Source organism: Cryptomeria japonica, chromosome 8 (genome assembly GCF_030272615.1).
Source record: "Cryptomeria japonica chromosome 8, Sugi_1.0, whole genome shotgun sequence".
NCBI classification, from domain to species: domain Eukaryota; kingdom Viridiplantae; phylum Streptophyta; class Pinopsida; order Cupressales; family Cupressaceae; genus Cryptomeria; species Cryptomeria japonica.
The window spans coordinates 704,983,342-704,997,783 of record NC_081412.1 but is presented as its reverse complement, the minus strand read 5'-3'; positions in this window follow the sequence as shown (position 1 = coordinate 704,997,783).

Here is a 14,442-nt window from a genome sequence, read left to right as displayed (position 1 = left end):
TAAACTTTATGGTTATCGGGTGAGATATGAAAACCTAAAGATGGAAGAAGATGAAAGGATTAATGCATTCATGGAAAGGGTAAATGAGATTGTTATGGGAATTCAAAGTTGTGGTGGAACTCTGAGTGAAGATGAAATTGTTTCTAAATTTATGAGAGCCCTACCACCGGCTTACAAAATAAAGGCTACTGCTATCAATGAGTTGAGAATAGGCTAATACATTTGTCAATAGAGATACTTTGGTTGGGAAACTATCTGCTTTTGAGCTTGAAGAATTTGGACCTTCTGGAGTCGTGAAGTCTGAACCTTCTTTTCATGTATCTACATCTACAACCAGTAAGCAAGATTCTAAAGCTTTATATGTAGAGGAATTGGAAGATATGAAGAGAGAAGATGATGATTTTGAGCAACTTGAAGTACTATTTTCTAGAAGAGTACCTAAAGGGCTGGTAGGAAGTAAGTATGAAGGAAAAGCACCTTTTAAATGTTTTGCATGCAATAAGATTGGTCATTTTGCATCTAGATGTCCTGAAAGGAATTCAAGATTTGAAGAAAGAGTTAGAAGATCATTTAACCCTAACCTTGGATATCAGAACAAGTATAAGTACAAGAAAACAAAGACAAATCATGCTACATAGCGGATGAGGAAGGCATTACTGATTCTGATGATGAACCGATAGAAGATTCATCTAGTGGTTCTGGCAATGGGAAGGAATGGGTGTTCTTGGCTATCAAGGAAGATGATCCGACACTAGAAGAGAATGTACCTAAAGAGAAGGCACTTGCAGCTAAAATTAAAGACAAGGATGAATGGGTAATTGATAGCGGTTGTTCACATCATATGACTGAAGTTAAAGGGAAGGTTCTATACTTGCAAGAATTTGATGGCGATCTAATTACATTTGGAGATGACAAGGCATGTATAATCAAAGGAAAATGAACTATATCATTGGATGGTAAGAACAATACTGAAAATGTTTATTATGTTGAAGGTTTAAGGCATAATCTTTTAAGTGTAGGACAATTGCTAGATAAGGAATTTCAATTATAGTTCAAGGATGGAAAATGCAAAATCATTAACAGATCTGGTTTGGAGATTGCAACCGGTACACAAACAAAAGGTAATATATTTCATTTGAACTCCGGTGAGAAAACAATATTTGATTACATAGATTGATGAGAGTTCGCTATGGCATAAAAGGTTGTGTCATGTGAATTTTGATTACATTGTAAAGACCAGTTCAACTAAGTTAGTTAGGGATATACCTAAGATTATGAAGCCCTATAATTCGGTATGCAAACAATGTCAAATGGGTAAATAAGTCAGAACCTCTTTTAGGAGCATACAAGATAAATCAAATGATGTTCTTCATCTTATTCATACTAATTTGTGTGGCCTTGCTAGAGTTAAAATTTTTCAAGGTGATAAATATTTCAAGCTAATCATTGATGATTATTCTAGAATGATGTGGGTTACTTTTCTAAAAGAAAAATCTGAAGCATTTGAAAAGTTTACAATCTTTAAAGCTAAAGTGGAAACTGAAGCAGGATTGAAGATTAAATGTTTGAGGTCAGATCATGGTGAAGAATTCACATCCGGTGAATTTAATAACTTTTGTGAGAAGCATGGGATAAGAAGACAATTTTCTGCTCCCCGGACACCTCAGCAGAATGGAGTTGTGGAAAGGAAGAACAAAACTATCTTGGATGCTGCTAGAATAATAATGATGGAAGCTATTCTACATCATATCTACTGGAGAGAAGTAGTGAGCACAACGGTTTATACATTCAACATAGTACATATCAAAGGAGAAACTGGTAAGACACCTTATGAATTATGGTTTGGCAATACACTTACAGTTAAGTATTTCAAAATATTTGGTAGTAAATGTTATATCGGGAGAGATGATATCATTGGAAAATTTGATCCTAGATGTGATGAAGGCATATTTCTTAGTTATTCTAATGAGAGCAAAGCATATAGATGTTATAACATGAGATTGCAGAGAATTGTGGGGAGTGCTAATGTCAAAGTAGATGAGTTGAACAAAAGTCAAATCAAACTTTATGAGAAGGAATCGACAATGGAAATGATTATCTCTAAACCAGTAGCACCTTTACTAGAACAAAGTGTTGAACCAGTTACTCCAACAGTATCAGAGAATTTTACAGTAACTAAAGAACAAGGAAGAGGAACAGAGAGTCAGAGGACTCCTAGGTATGTGAAATTGAATCATTCAGAAGATTAGATCATTGGGGATAAGAGAAATGGAGTGATGACAAGAAGAGGACTGACAATTAATGAGGTATGTTTAATTTAACAAGTTGAACCGGATCAATAATTGAGGCATGTAAAGATGAATACTAGTTGAAATCTATGGAAGAAGAATTAGATCAAATTGAGAAAAATAACACATGGACTTTGGTTCCCCAGCCTAAAAATAAAAATGTTATTGGAACTAAATGGGTTCTTAGAAATAAATTGAATGAGAATGGTCAAGTTATAAGGAATAAGGCTAGATTGGTTTGTAAAGGATATTCTCAGAAGAAAGCAATTGATAATGGAGAGACTTTTGCAACTGTAGCTATGATTGAAGCTGTAAGATTATTTCTTGCCTATGTTGCTTATAAAAACTACAAGGTTTATCAGATGTATGTTAAATGTGAATTTTTGAATGGGGATCTTGATGAGGAAATTTATATTGAGAAACATGATGGTTTTTCACTATCAGATGATGCAAACATGGTTTGCAGGTTAAGGAAAGCTTTATATGGATTGAAACAGGCACCTAGAGCTTGGTATGCAAGGTTGGGATCACTGATGATGATATACTGATTATTGAAGTATTTGTTGATGACATTATTTTTTAGAGGTGAAGATAAGTTATGCCTAGAATTTTCTAAGAATATAGAGAAATAATTTGACATGTATATGATTGGTGAGATGAAATTTTTCTTAGGTTTGCAGATTACTCAGATTGACAAAGGTATTTTAATCTGTCAAACTAAGTATGCTAAGGATTTGTTGAAGAAATATGGTATGGGAGATTCTAAACCAATAAGTACTCCTATGGTTACAAGTGAGAAATTAACAAGAAAAAATGTTTCTGCACCAGTAAATCCTACAAGATACAAATATATGATTGGAGGTCTGCTTTATATGACTCAGACTAGGCCTGACATAGTGAATGTTGTTTCTATTGTTTCAAGATTTTAGAGTGATCCTAGAGAAAATCATGAGATTGTAGTGAAAAGGATATTTAGATACTTGCAAGGTACATCAGAATATGGTTTGTGGTACCCTAAGGATAATAACTTTACTTTATGTGCATATATAGATGTTGATTGGTCTGGAGATGTTGATGATTGAAAAAGTACATCCAGTGGAGATTTCTTTCTTGGAAAGAAGTTGGTTTTATGGATCAGCAAGGAACAATCATGTACTTCTTTATCTATTGTTGAAGCTGAGTATGTTGTTGCTCCTACTAACTATACATAATTTTTATGAATGAAGCAAATGTTGAAGGATATAAAGGTGGATTGTGATGCATCGGTAGTTATTCACTGTGATAACTCTGCTACTATTGATATATCAAAGAATCTAGCATTTCATTCTAAAACAAAGCACATATCTATCAAATATAACTTTTTAAAGGAAAAGGTGGAAGCAAATGAAGTTAGATTGGTTTATGTGAACACTATAGAGTAGATTGCAGATATTTTCACTAAACCTTTGCCCAAGGAATCATTTGAGTACCTAAGAGATAGATTGGGAGTTTCTGCCCCTCCAGTAGAAACTTGATTGATGCAGATTAGCATTGGTCTGGTATGCATTATCAAAGATATTTTTTCTGGCATTGATGTGGGGATGCTACTTCTTAAGGGGAGTAGTCAGCTTTGTGATTCATTAGTTTATGTTAAATTGTTTTGATATTTTTGTCAGATTTCTAGCATTGATGTCAAAGGGGGAGTGATATTGACGTGAAAAAGGAAAAAGAATAAGAAAAAGGAGAGATTCAGAGCTTTATAGAGATATTATTTATAGGGGGAGTTTGTTCTTTATTTCAAAGTTGTATGTGGGAGATTGTTGGCTGTCTTCCATTGGGGGAGACTTGTTTGGCATTTCTTGGTACTTAGATGTTTTCAAAATCTAGTGTTTCCATCAATGCCAAAGGGGGAGATTGTTGACCATTTGGTGGAATTGATTATGTGTTGCATTGATGTTTTGTGATTGATGCCAACACTAGTTGTTTGGATGCTTTACCGACACCCTTTTGGTCCCAGTAGGTTGAGTGGTTTCTGGTTAATTTGGATCTGTTGGTGTAAATAATTATTCATCTTGGATATTATTACACTTTACTTAAGTTTACTTAGGTACATGCATTTCATAGTAGTTTGGGTATGAGACACTTGGGTGTTTGTGCCACATTGGGATAGTGTGTGTAGGAGAATTTTCACCTTTTATAGTGTTGATCTTGTTGTTACACTCCACATTCAGTGGGTGATCGACCTCATGTGGAATATTATATTGTTTCTCCTACCTACCCTTGTTTCTTATTGAGCCACATGTCATGTTTATGTGCTCACATATCCATATAGCCTTGCCTATATAAGTAGGCTCATATTCATTGTATGTATCGATTGATGATCCAGTTGATCAATATTTTCATCTTGATAGAATACAATTTATTTCTATCATATATTTTGTCTCTCTTATTTGTGTTTTCCATTGCCTCCTGATCTTGGAAAAATCTCACATGGTATCAGAGCTGGTCCATGTCTCACATGGTATCAGATCCATTAGAGTGTCATTGGTTTGCTAATTGAGAGAAATTTGATGCTATTTGGGGTTGTGTATTTTGGAGTTTTCTATTACAGGTTATTATGGAAGCTTGATGGGTCAAATCTGAGGTTACCATTGGATTGAGGAGGACCAAGAAAGTCATTTTAGCCTTTTGTTTCATCCAAATCGGACTTCCGAGGCCAAATCTAGAGGCATTTGAAGTTTGACACTGTGACGACAATTTTCCAGAAATTATAATTTTGTAGGCATTTTTCAAATAGCGATATCTCACTCATCCGGACTTATTTTTTCGAGCATTTTTTTTTTTTGGGGGGTAGAATTTAGTGATCTGTACAATGGTGTAGGAGTTTTCTGATTTTTGGATATAGGTTTTTTGGAAATCATGAAATCCTAATTTTTACAACTTTGGAGGCTTCGTTTGGGCTCATATGGACTCCTTTTTAGGTGCCGTTTTTTTTTTAAAGTGCATATTTTTTCATCTACTTTCATAATCTACCATCTGTTTGCAGTGATTTTAAGTAGAAATTGTACTTTCTATATTTGGCCATTTTTTGGCATATTTGGTACTTGCATTTTGCTTGGATCTCAGTTTAGATCACTAGTAGTATTTGTTGAAGTCTCATAGATCTCATTTTGAGAATTTGTAAATTGAAATTAGAAGTCCACTTTGCCTTGTTTTGAAAGTGGCCTATTGTATACGCACTAAGTATAAAGTGCCAAAATCACCATTTTGTGGGATTTCTTGATTGAGTATTTTGGGGGGGTGTCTTGTGTGATTGTGCCTCTCTCTATCTTGTGCTTTTTCATTTTGGTGCTATGGGTTCTCCTAAATCTCCACTTTTAACTCCTCATAATTATGCATCATGGAAAAGTAAGGCATGGAGTAAACTAATGGAAAAGGGACTCATTCATTATATAAATGAAACTATAACAACACCACCTAATCCTAAGGCTGATCCTTATGCTCAAATTGAATGGCTTACTAAGAATGCTATGGCACTTGGAACACTTAGAAAGTATGTATCAGATGACCTCATTTTTCACATTGATAAGTGTACAACAATTAAAGAGGCTTGGGATATTTTTAAGAAATTGTATGGTCAAGTTGATGAGATTAAGAGCTACAAGCTTGATAGTGAACTCACAACTTTGGATCCCAAGGATTTTGATACAATCCAAGATTATGTCACAAAAGCAACTGAGATAAGAGCAAAGCTAAAGGATTGGGGAATTGACAAAAAGGATGCTCAATTGGTTTATAACTTGTTGGACAAAATTCCTTTAGAGTATGCAACCTTTGTATCTAGCTTTCACACCCATAGGTTAGCTCAAGGTTCCTCATACACTTCTCCCTCATTTGATTCATTCACGAAGATGTTGATACTTGAGCAATCTAAGTTGACCATGATGGGGATTCTCAAATCTTCAAAGTCACAAGCTTTTGTGGCTAACAAAGGGAATCAAAGTAATCAAGGAAAAAGGCAAGAATCAAAAGCAACCTAAGTCTAAACCACAACAAGATGGAGCACAATCTTCCTCTCCACAACAAGGTGATTCACCATTCTCACCTAAGAGGAAATCATATAAGGACAATCTTTTTTGTAGATATTGTAAGAAGTTAGGACATGATGAACTTCATTGTTATAAGAAGGATATTGATGAGTTGAAGAATCTTCTTGAGAAGAATAGAATCAACCTACCTTCTAGAATGTCTACATCAACTTCTTCTTCCAAGGATAAAGGAAAGGATCACTCTTTTGGGATAGATAAAGGAAAGGGACAAGCTCTTTGTGCTACTACAAGTCATGATTTAGGGAGATGGCTTCTAGATTCAGGGGCTTCTCATCATATGGCATCTTCACAGTCTATGTTTTCTACATTTGAGCCTTGCCACATGCCATAGATTTTGATGGGCAATCGTACATACACAGATGTGATTGGGAAAGGATCTATTGCCATTGGGGATAACTCCTTCAATAATGTGTTATGTGTACCCCACTTGACAAATAATCTTCTTTCCATCTATCAAATCACACATGGGGCAACTAGGATAATTGTGGAGTTCACACCTGATTCAGTTATCATTAGAGACTTGGAGAGTGGAGCTATCATTGTGACTGTGGTGGTTGATCATGCATCTCGGTTGTACTCTTTTTCAAATTTCGGTCCTATTTATAAGGTTGGTTCTTCCTATGTTAATGATTCAGATTTTGAGAACTTTGGGCATTTGAACTTGGGGATTCTCACATGTGACCCCATTCTTGAGTCTTGCATTTCATCTCCTTCTATTGATATCATACCACATATTACACCTAATGATGCAGCTAGTGTGATAGTTTTGCCTTCTTATGATTCAGTGCAGTAGGATATTTCATGTCTTCCAGCTTCAATTGATTGGGATGCCTACTTGACAAACATTGTAGGTTTGTTTGCTGACTCCTACATTGAAGATTTGGAAGACACCATTCATGACATTCATCTTCTCTTTGATGAAGATGATCCTTCTTTGATTGTTGTGAGGGATAACTCTGACCCTCTTGTGCATTCTCTACATCATCAATCTTTAGAGGTTGACATGATTGTGGATACTTTTGTACAACACTTTGAGGAGGTCTCTTTATCTTTTGAGGAGACATATGAGTCTTTGGATATTGTTCTACATTCATCTCCACTAGATCTTGGAGTGCCTTTTTCAACAGTGTGGCATAGTTTACCACCTTTGGAGGGGGCACCTTTCAGCATTGACATGGGGATACTTGAGCAGTTTTCAGAGATTCCTTTCATCATGAGTATTTTTGCTTCATCTTCCTTTCATGATTGGGGAGACTTCATGGATATGGCTTTGGTTTTGTTTCTTCCTAAGGAGAGGAACGTGGTTCGACATTCATGGAGTAGTTTCTTCATTCATCTTTGAGCTTCTATCATTGGTGCAGATTCCACATTGAGGGGGGATTCCTAGTCTCTCTTCTTCTTCTCTCATATGGGGGGGACTTTTTCCTCACATGGGGTTTTGTCCTTCACATACTTCTATGAGAGTTCTTTGTATCTAGTTTTCATCTCTCTTTTGGGGGAGGGTTTTTTCCCATTGGGTTTTTCTCTTTCCCCACTTTGTGAGAGATTTCATTGCATTGGTTTGCATGCATTTTCATTTGTACATAGGTACCTAAAATGGCCTCGTAGCTGGGACCCATCTTGAATTTCTTAGTTGCATTGTAGACTTCAGTACATTCCCCTAAGTTGCACTTAAGGGGGGCTGTTGGTATAAATAATTATTCATCTTGGATATTATTACACTTTACTTAAGTTTACTTAGGTACATGCATTTCATAGTAGTTTGGGTATGAGACACTTTGGTGTTTGTGCCACATTGGGATAGTGTGTGTAGGAGAATTTCCACCTTTTATAGTGTTGATCTTGTTGTTACACTCCACATTCAGTGGGTGATCCACATCATGTGGAATATTATATTGTTTCTCCTACCTACCCACACCTATTTCCTACCTACCCTTGTTTCTTATTGAGCCACATGTCATGTTTATGTGCTCACATATCCATATAGCCTTGCCTATATAAGTAGGCTCATATTCATTGTATGTATCGATTGATGATCCAGTTGATCAATATTTTCATCTTGATAGAATACAATTTATTTCTATCATATATTTTGTCTCTCTTATTTGTGCTTTCCATTGCCTCTTGATCTTGGCAAAATCTCACAGGATCCGACATGATCTAGTAGGCTCTGATATGTTTTGGTGATGGAATTGGTTTGTTCATGATACTCATGCTCATATTCAATCAGTTGGTTTTGGTCTGGTGATTGGATGCAATCTTGTTTTCTTAGAAGCTTGGTTTCTGGTTCTGGTGAGGGTTTCACCAATAAAGATTTGATGAATTACATAAGTGGCATTGGTGGAGCTTCTGGTGGAGTTTCAGAATATTGTTGGTGATCATGTTCGAGACTTGGCAGATGTAGATCATTGTTGTAGCATGTGGACCTATACTGGGTCCCAGTTGATCTAGGTTATGGACCGACTTTAATGTAACGTGTGGATTGGACCTCTCGATGTGTTTCTAAGATGTCTTATATGTTGGATATTATTTGTTTGGCCTAAGGCCAGCATAGTTTTTAATTATGTAATTGGTTTTTTATTTGGTGGTCGACCTAATTGTTTATGGTCAAGGGTTTGTATATATAGATGTAAGATCTCATTGTAGATCATCATGGTTATGTTAGAGGTCATGGTCAAGAGATGTAATGTGCGAATAATGTAATATCATTCAGGCAGAGGATTTGGTCGATCATTGGAGATCAAATTGGGTTTATGTAAGAGGATTTAGTCATCCGGTATTGAGCTTAACCGAACTGTACTCAGGCATAGGAGATGTTATCTTTTGCAGTTCAACACTTTTCTAGATTGTAGTCTAGATTTCTATGTAGTCAGTGAGGCTCCTTTTGTGATGAGAAGTGTGCTCTAGGTTGTTGGTCTTCCTGCAAGTGCAAGCCCCTCAATTGTAATTCACATACTTACTACATAAGTATTATCTGACTGTGGGTAGGCTTCCCATTGTGGTTTTTCCCTTTACCGGGTTTTCCACGTATAAATCTTAGTGTCATGTGGATGGTATTTATTTTGTGATTATTTTTTATAATTAATTGGTTTAACTGTTATTTCGGTATTAATGTTTTGGGTTGTAATATTAAAGTTTCAATTGCTAATAGTTTTGGTAATCTATGACAACTGATTCACCCCCCCTCTCTATTGTTTTCCGGTTATTTGAATTGTCTAACAAAATCAACTTCGAAGGCTATATGGAATGAATTGGAGACTTTGAATGAAGATGACCCTACTGCTAAAATTTCTAAACTTGATGGTTATCGGGTGAGATATGAGAACTTAAAGATGGAAGAAGATGAAAGGATTATTTCTTTTATGGAGTGAATTAATGAGATGGTCATGGGAATTCAGTGTTGTGGTGGATCTTTGAGCGAAGATGGAATAGTTTCTAAAGTATTGATAGCTTTGCCACCGACTTATAAGATGAAGGATACTACAATTAATGAGTTGAGAATAATGGAAAACACCTCTGTCAATAGGGATACTTTGGTTGGGAAGTTATCTGCTTTTGAGCTTGAGGAATTCAGTCCTTTAGGAGTTGCAAAATTTGAACTAGCTTTTCATGCATCTACATCATCTACTAGAAAGAGTGATTGGAAAGCCTTATATGATAAGGAACTTGAGAAAATGAAGAAAGAAGATGAAGAGTTTGAGAAAATTGAAGCCCTATTTGCTAGAAGAGTACCTAAAGGTCCTGCAGGAAGTAAGTATGAAGGAAATTCACCTTTTAAATGTTCTGCATGTAATAAGATAGGTCATTTTGCATAAAGATGTCCTGAAAGGAATTCAAGATTTGAGGAAAGAGTTAGAAGATATTTTAGGCCTAACCATGATTATCAAAACAAGCATAAGTATAGGAGAAACAAAGACAAATCATGCTACTATGCTGATGAGGAAGGTGTGGCTGATTCTGATGATGAACTGGCACAAGATTCAAATAGTGGATCTGCAAATGGAAAGGAATGGGTATTTTTGGTTATCATGGAAGACGATCCGGTACCTAAAGAAAAGGCCCTTGCTGCTAAAATTGAAGACACGCATGAATGGGTGATAGACAGTGGGTGTTCACATCATATGGCTGGAGATAAAAGGAAGTTTCTATCTTTGCAAGAATTTGATGGCGAACTGGTTAGATTTGGAGATGACAAAGCATGCATGATCAAGGGAAGAGGAACTATATCATTGGATGGTAAGCATGATACTGATAATTTTTATTATGTTGAAGTTTTAAGGCATAATATTTTTAGTGTAGGATAGTTGGTGGATAAGGGATTTCAGTTACAGTTCAAGGATGGAAAATGCAAGATTATCAACAGATCTGGATACGAGATTGCAAATGGTACTCAGACTAAATGTAGCATCTTTCATTTAAACTCCAGTGAGAAGACATGTTTGATTGCACAAATTGAGGAGAGTTGGTTATGGAATAAGAGGTTGTGTTATGTGAATTTTGATTGCATTGTAAAGATCAGTTCTACTAAGGCAGTTAAAGATATACCTAAGATTGTGAAGCCCTATAATCTGGTATGTAAGTGATGGGGTTCACCTAGCTTGCTCACACTTCACCTAGCTGGTGTTGCTCAATTACACCAACTCTTTAGGCCTAGATATGATATAAGACCTCCAATTCCTTATCAATCTCTTCTAGGGCTTTCATCTTGTCAATTTCAAGGTGTTTGCTTCAAGTGTTTAATTAGGAACCCTACCAATTCACAATGTTTCCCATGTGCTCATTATGGTTGTCTTGGCTTCAACTTGTCAATTTGACCTCCTACTATTGTGAGTTGATGCAGAGGTGTGGAGATGGCTTATAACATAATTTGAATACCTTTTGGGTCCATTTGAGGTTTGCATCCATTTTCTTTCTTACTGATTTCACCATTTTGCCTAGAAAAGGGCTATAAGGAATGAGCCCCTATTAGGCCTCCAAAATCCGGTTTTCTAGGGAATGGAGGAAAATGGTCCAAAAGACCTTACAACAAGGTTTTATATTCTTTAATGATACACCTATCCCCAAGTGATTTAGGTGGTTTTGGTTTCTCAACCCATCGTACAATGCCCTAACCCAAAAATGAGGGTTTTGAAGGGTTTCTAGTGTTAGGTCCCGGAGACAACTGAGAGGGGGGGTGGTGAATCCATTGTCTGATAAATTCAAACCAAAAACAACTTAACCAACTTAATGCTTGATATTGGTAAACCAATTTAATATTCCGGTAGATAGTTTGAACAGTTAATTGCAATACCGGTAAGGATTAATGTATGAAACAAAAAGACAAAGTCATCCACAACACATAACACCAATATTTGTAAGTGGAAACCCTGTAAGGGGGAAAACCACAGTGGGAAACCTTACCCAAATTAGATGATACTACTACAGATAGTAAGTGTATACAAATGGGGTCTGCACATGCAGAAAGGCCAAGCATCTAGAGCTCACTGCTCAATCACAAATGGGAGTCACACTAACTACAATTGGATGGTTAAATCCAATAAGAATGTACTGCTTAAGTTAGCATCTTTCTATGTTGGGTTTAGTACCGGTATAGTTCTGATTGTCTTTACAAAAAACCCTTCTTCAATCTTCAAATCATGTCTACGTGTATAGCTCTTCTTATTCTCGCATATACCTTTACACAATCCTTTTTTGCATTCCACATATGATCTTACAAATAAGATCTTACATTTATACCATACCCTAAGACCAATTTTAGTAGGTCGGCTCTACAAGATATTACAATAAAATCATTTTACAAACAATACAATATCCGATGTAATAACTGATTCAACATGTCAGATTGATGCATTTACAAGAATAATAAATCATCTCCATAGTGTGCCATGCTGATCTGGAAAAGATAAACCTATCAGTGTATAACCTGGACCTATTTGTTGGTAACAACAAATATGCAAATACGAATATGCCAATAAACAAATCACCAAGACAAGGTGTCCAAACGATGTCTTCGATATTACCAAGTGTTTTCCATGCCATTCCAAGTGTCGGTGGTCATTATATCCTATCGGTGTACCATATACCGGTGACTGTTCATAAGTCATTTCCTTGCTGGTGAATGTTGCTGATTCTCCAAAGTGCCAGAGTTGAGAAGTGTTTAGTAGGTGTTGACATCAATGACAAAACCATACCAAAATACCAACATCTAGGCCTTCTAACTGGCAGTGACTAGTCATGTTTGGAAAATGAGCATCAAATGGTCTTTTCAAGGCTTCCCCTTGCATAGGGAAATCTGTATGAACTTCATGGACCCCTCCAAAAGGTTAGGTTGTGGTTTTGCATTCACCCCTGCACTTTACACTCCAAATTCACCTTGTCTCCTCTAGCCGGGTTGCTCTTGAACTCGCCTAGAACAAGGTGACAGTCATATCAAACTTCATCTTCAGAACTTGTCCCTACATATGTACACTGTAAAAGTGGTTGCCTTCCATGTCCCAATAGGCCGTGATGGCAGCATAGAGGGATTTCATGGGGCAACTATTTTACACAAAAGTGTTATTTACAAGCCAAACCTGGTTGTTTGCAAACAAAGCAATGAAAACACTAATACAACCTAACTACTGTTGGCATATGTGCCGAGTTTGATGACATGATAATAATGTATGTTGTCATTGATGTCAATATACTGAAGTGTGAACCGATATGTTGAAGTTAGTAAACTGGCAAGTGAACTGGTATATGCAAAGTTTTTATCGAGGTTTCACCTTATATGACTACCGGTTGGTAATCTTAGCTTCAGGGTTTCTGGCTAATGCATTCCAAGTTTGTGCAATTCGACCAATGAAATCCTGTGATGAGTTAGCATTGAAATGAAGGTTAGATCGCGTTGCCATGTCATCCTTGTGCATGTGAATAATTTCCTTGAGGATCCTGCATAATAAGATTGATTATATGTACCTCAGGAATGTGCAAAGTCTTAGTAAATGGTGGAGAGCGCGTGATGGGTTATCAACTTCTAGAAGCAATGAAGAATAGATGATGAAAAACATCTTGAGATTTGTTCAAGATTGCTTTACCCAATGTAATGTTTTTAAACGGTCAGGATTAGAATGACTGTATTGTTAACCTAGATGCTTAGGGTTTTAGGTTTTGGCCACCGACCTAATTGTTGTCTATAAGGTTGATGATGATTTTCATTTGAAGTTGTTGGCAAATGAATGTATGTGAGGTGATTCTTGTCAGACCAGAGAAGTGAGTAGAGATTTGTAGAGTGTGATTGCAGATGCAAAGGAACTAAAGTGGATCTGCCTTGGCATTGAGTGCTGTTATCAGATCAATGTATTACCTGTTGACTTCTAACCATTTTAGCAGTTGGAAAATCCCTTTACCGGGTAGCTTTAATAGGCTTTTTGTAAATCCTTTAACAGGGTGACTCAAAATCATTGAGTTCTTCAAATCCTCTTGCGAGGTAACCTTTAACAAGGTTTTAACCTCTAACCAGGTATTTAGCCATCCCTTAACTAGGTGATCCCTAGCAGGATCGGTTCCTAGCAGAACTTGTTGTAAAGTCTTTAACCGGACTAGGCTCCTAACAGAGCGGACTTCAGAAGAGTTCAAGAGCAACTTGTGGGTATTCATCCCCACCGCGGTTTTTCCTAGTTGGGTTTCCACGTGAAAAATCAGTGTGTTATGTGTGATGCTTTTTCATGTGATGATTGAGTGTTTTCTATTAAGCGGTAAAGCATGTTGATCTAATGGTCATTGTATTTCTGATGTATTACCTACTTAAGCATATGGGTGAAGTTGAGATGAGATATTAGGTTTTGAGAAGTTCTAAGTGTTACCAGTTTATGTCTTTTATAATCTTACTGTGTTTTACTAGTATTGTCTTGGTTTAGGTTGATGATGTTGTTTGCCAATTAGTGCAGTCTTTGCAGTTTAAGTTGTCAGAGAAATTTTTGTCTGTATTGATTCACCCCCCCCTCTTAGTACCTATTGGGTATTTACTATTCATCATTATTCATCAACTACAAAGCTTGAAATGAAACTAATAACTGTAAAACACA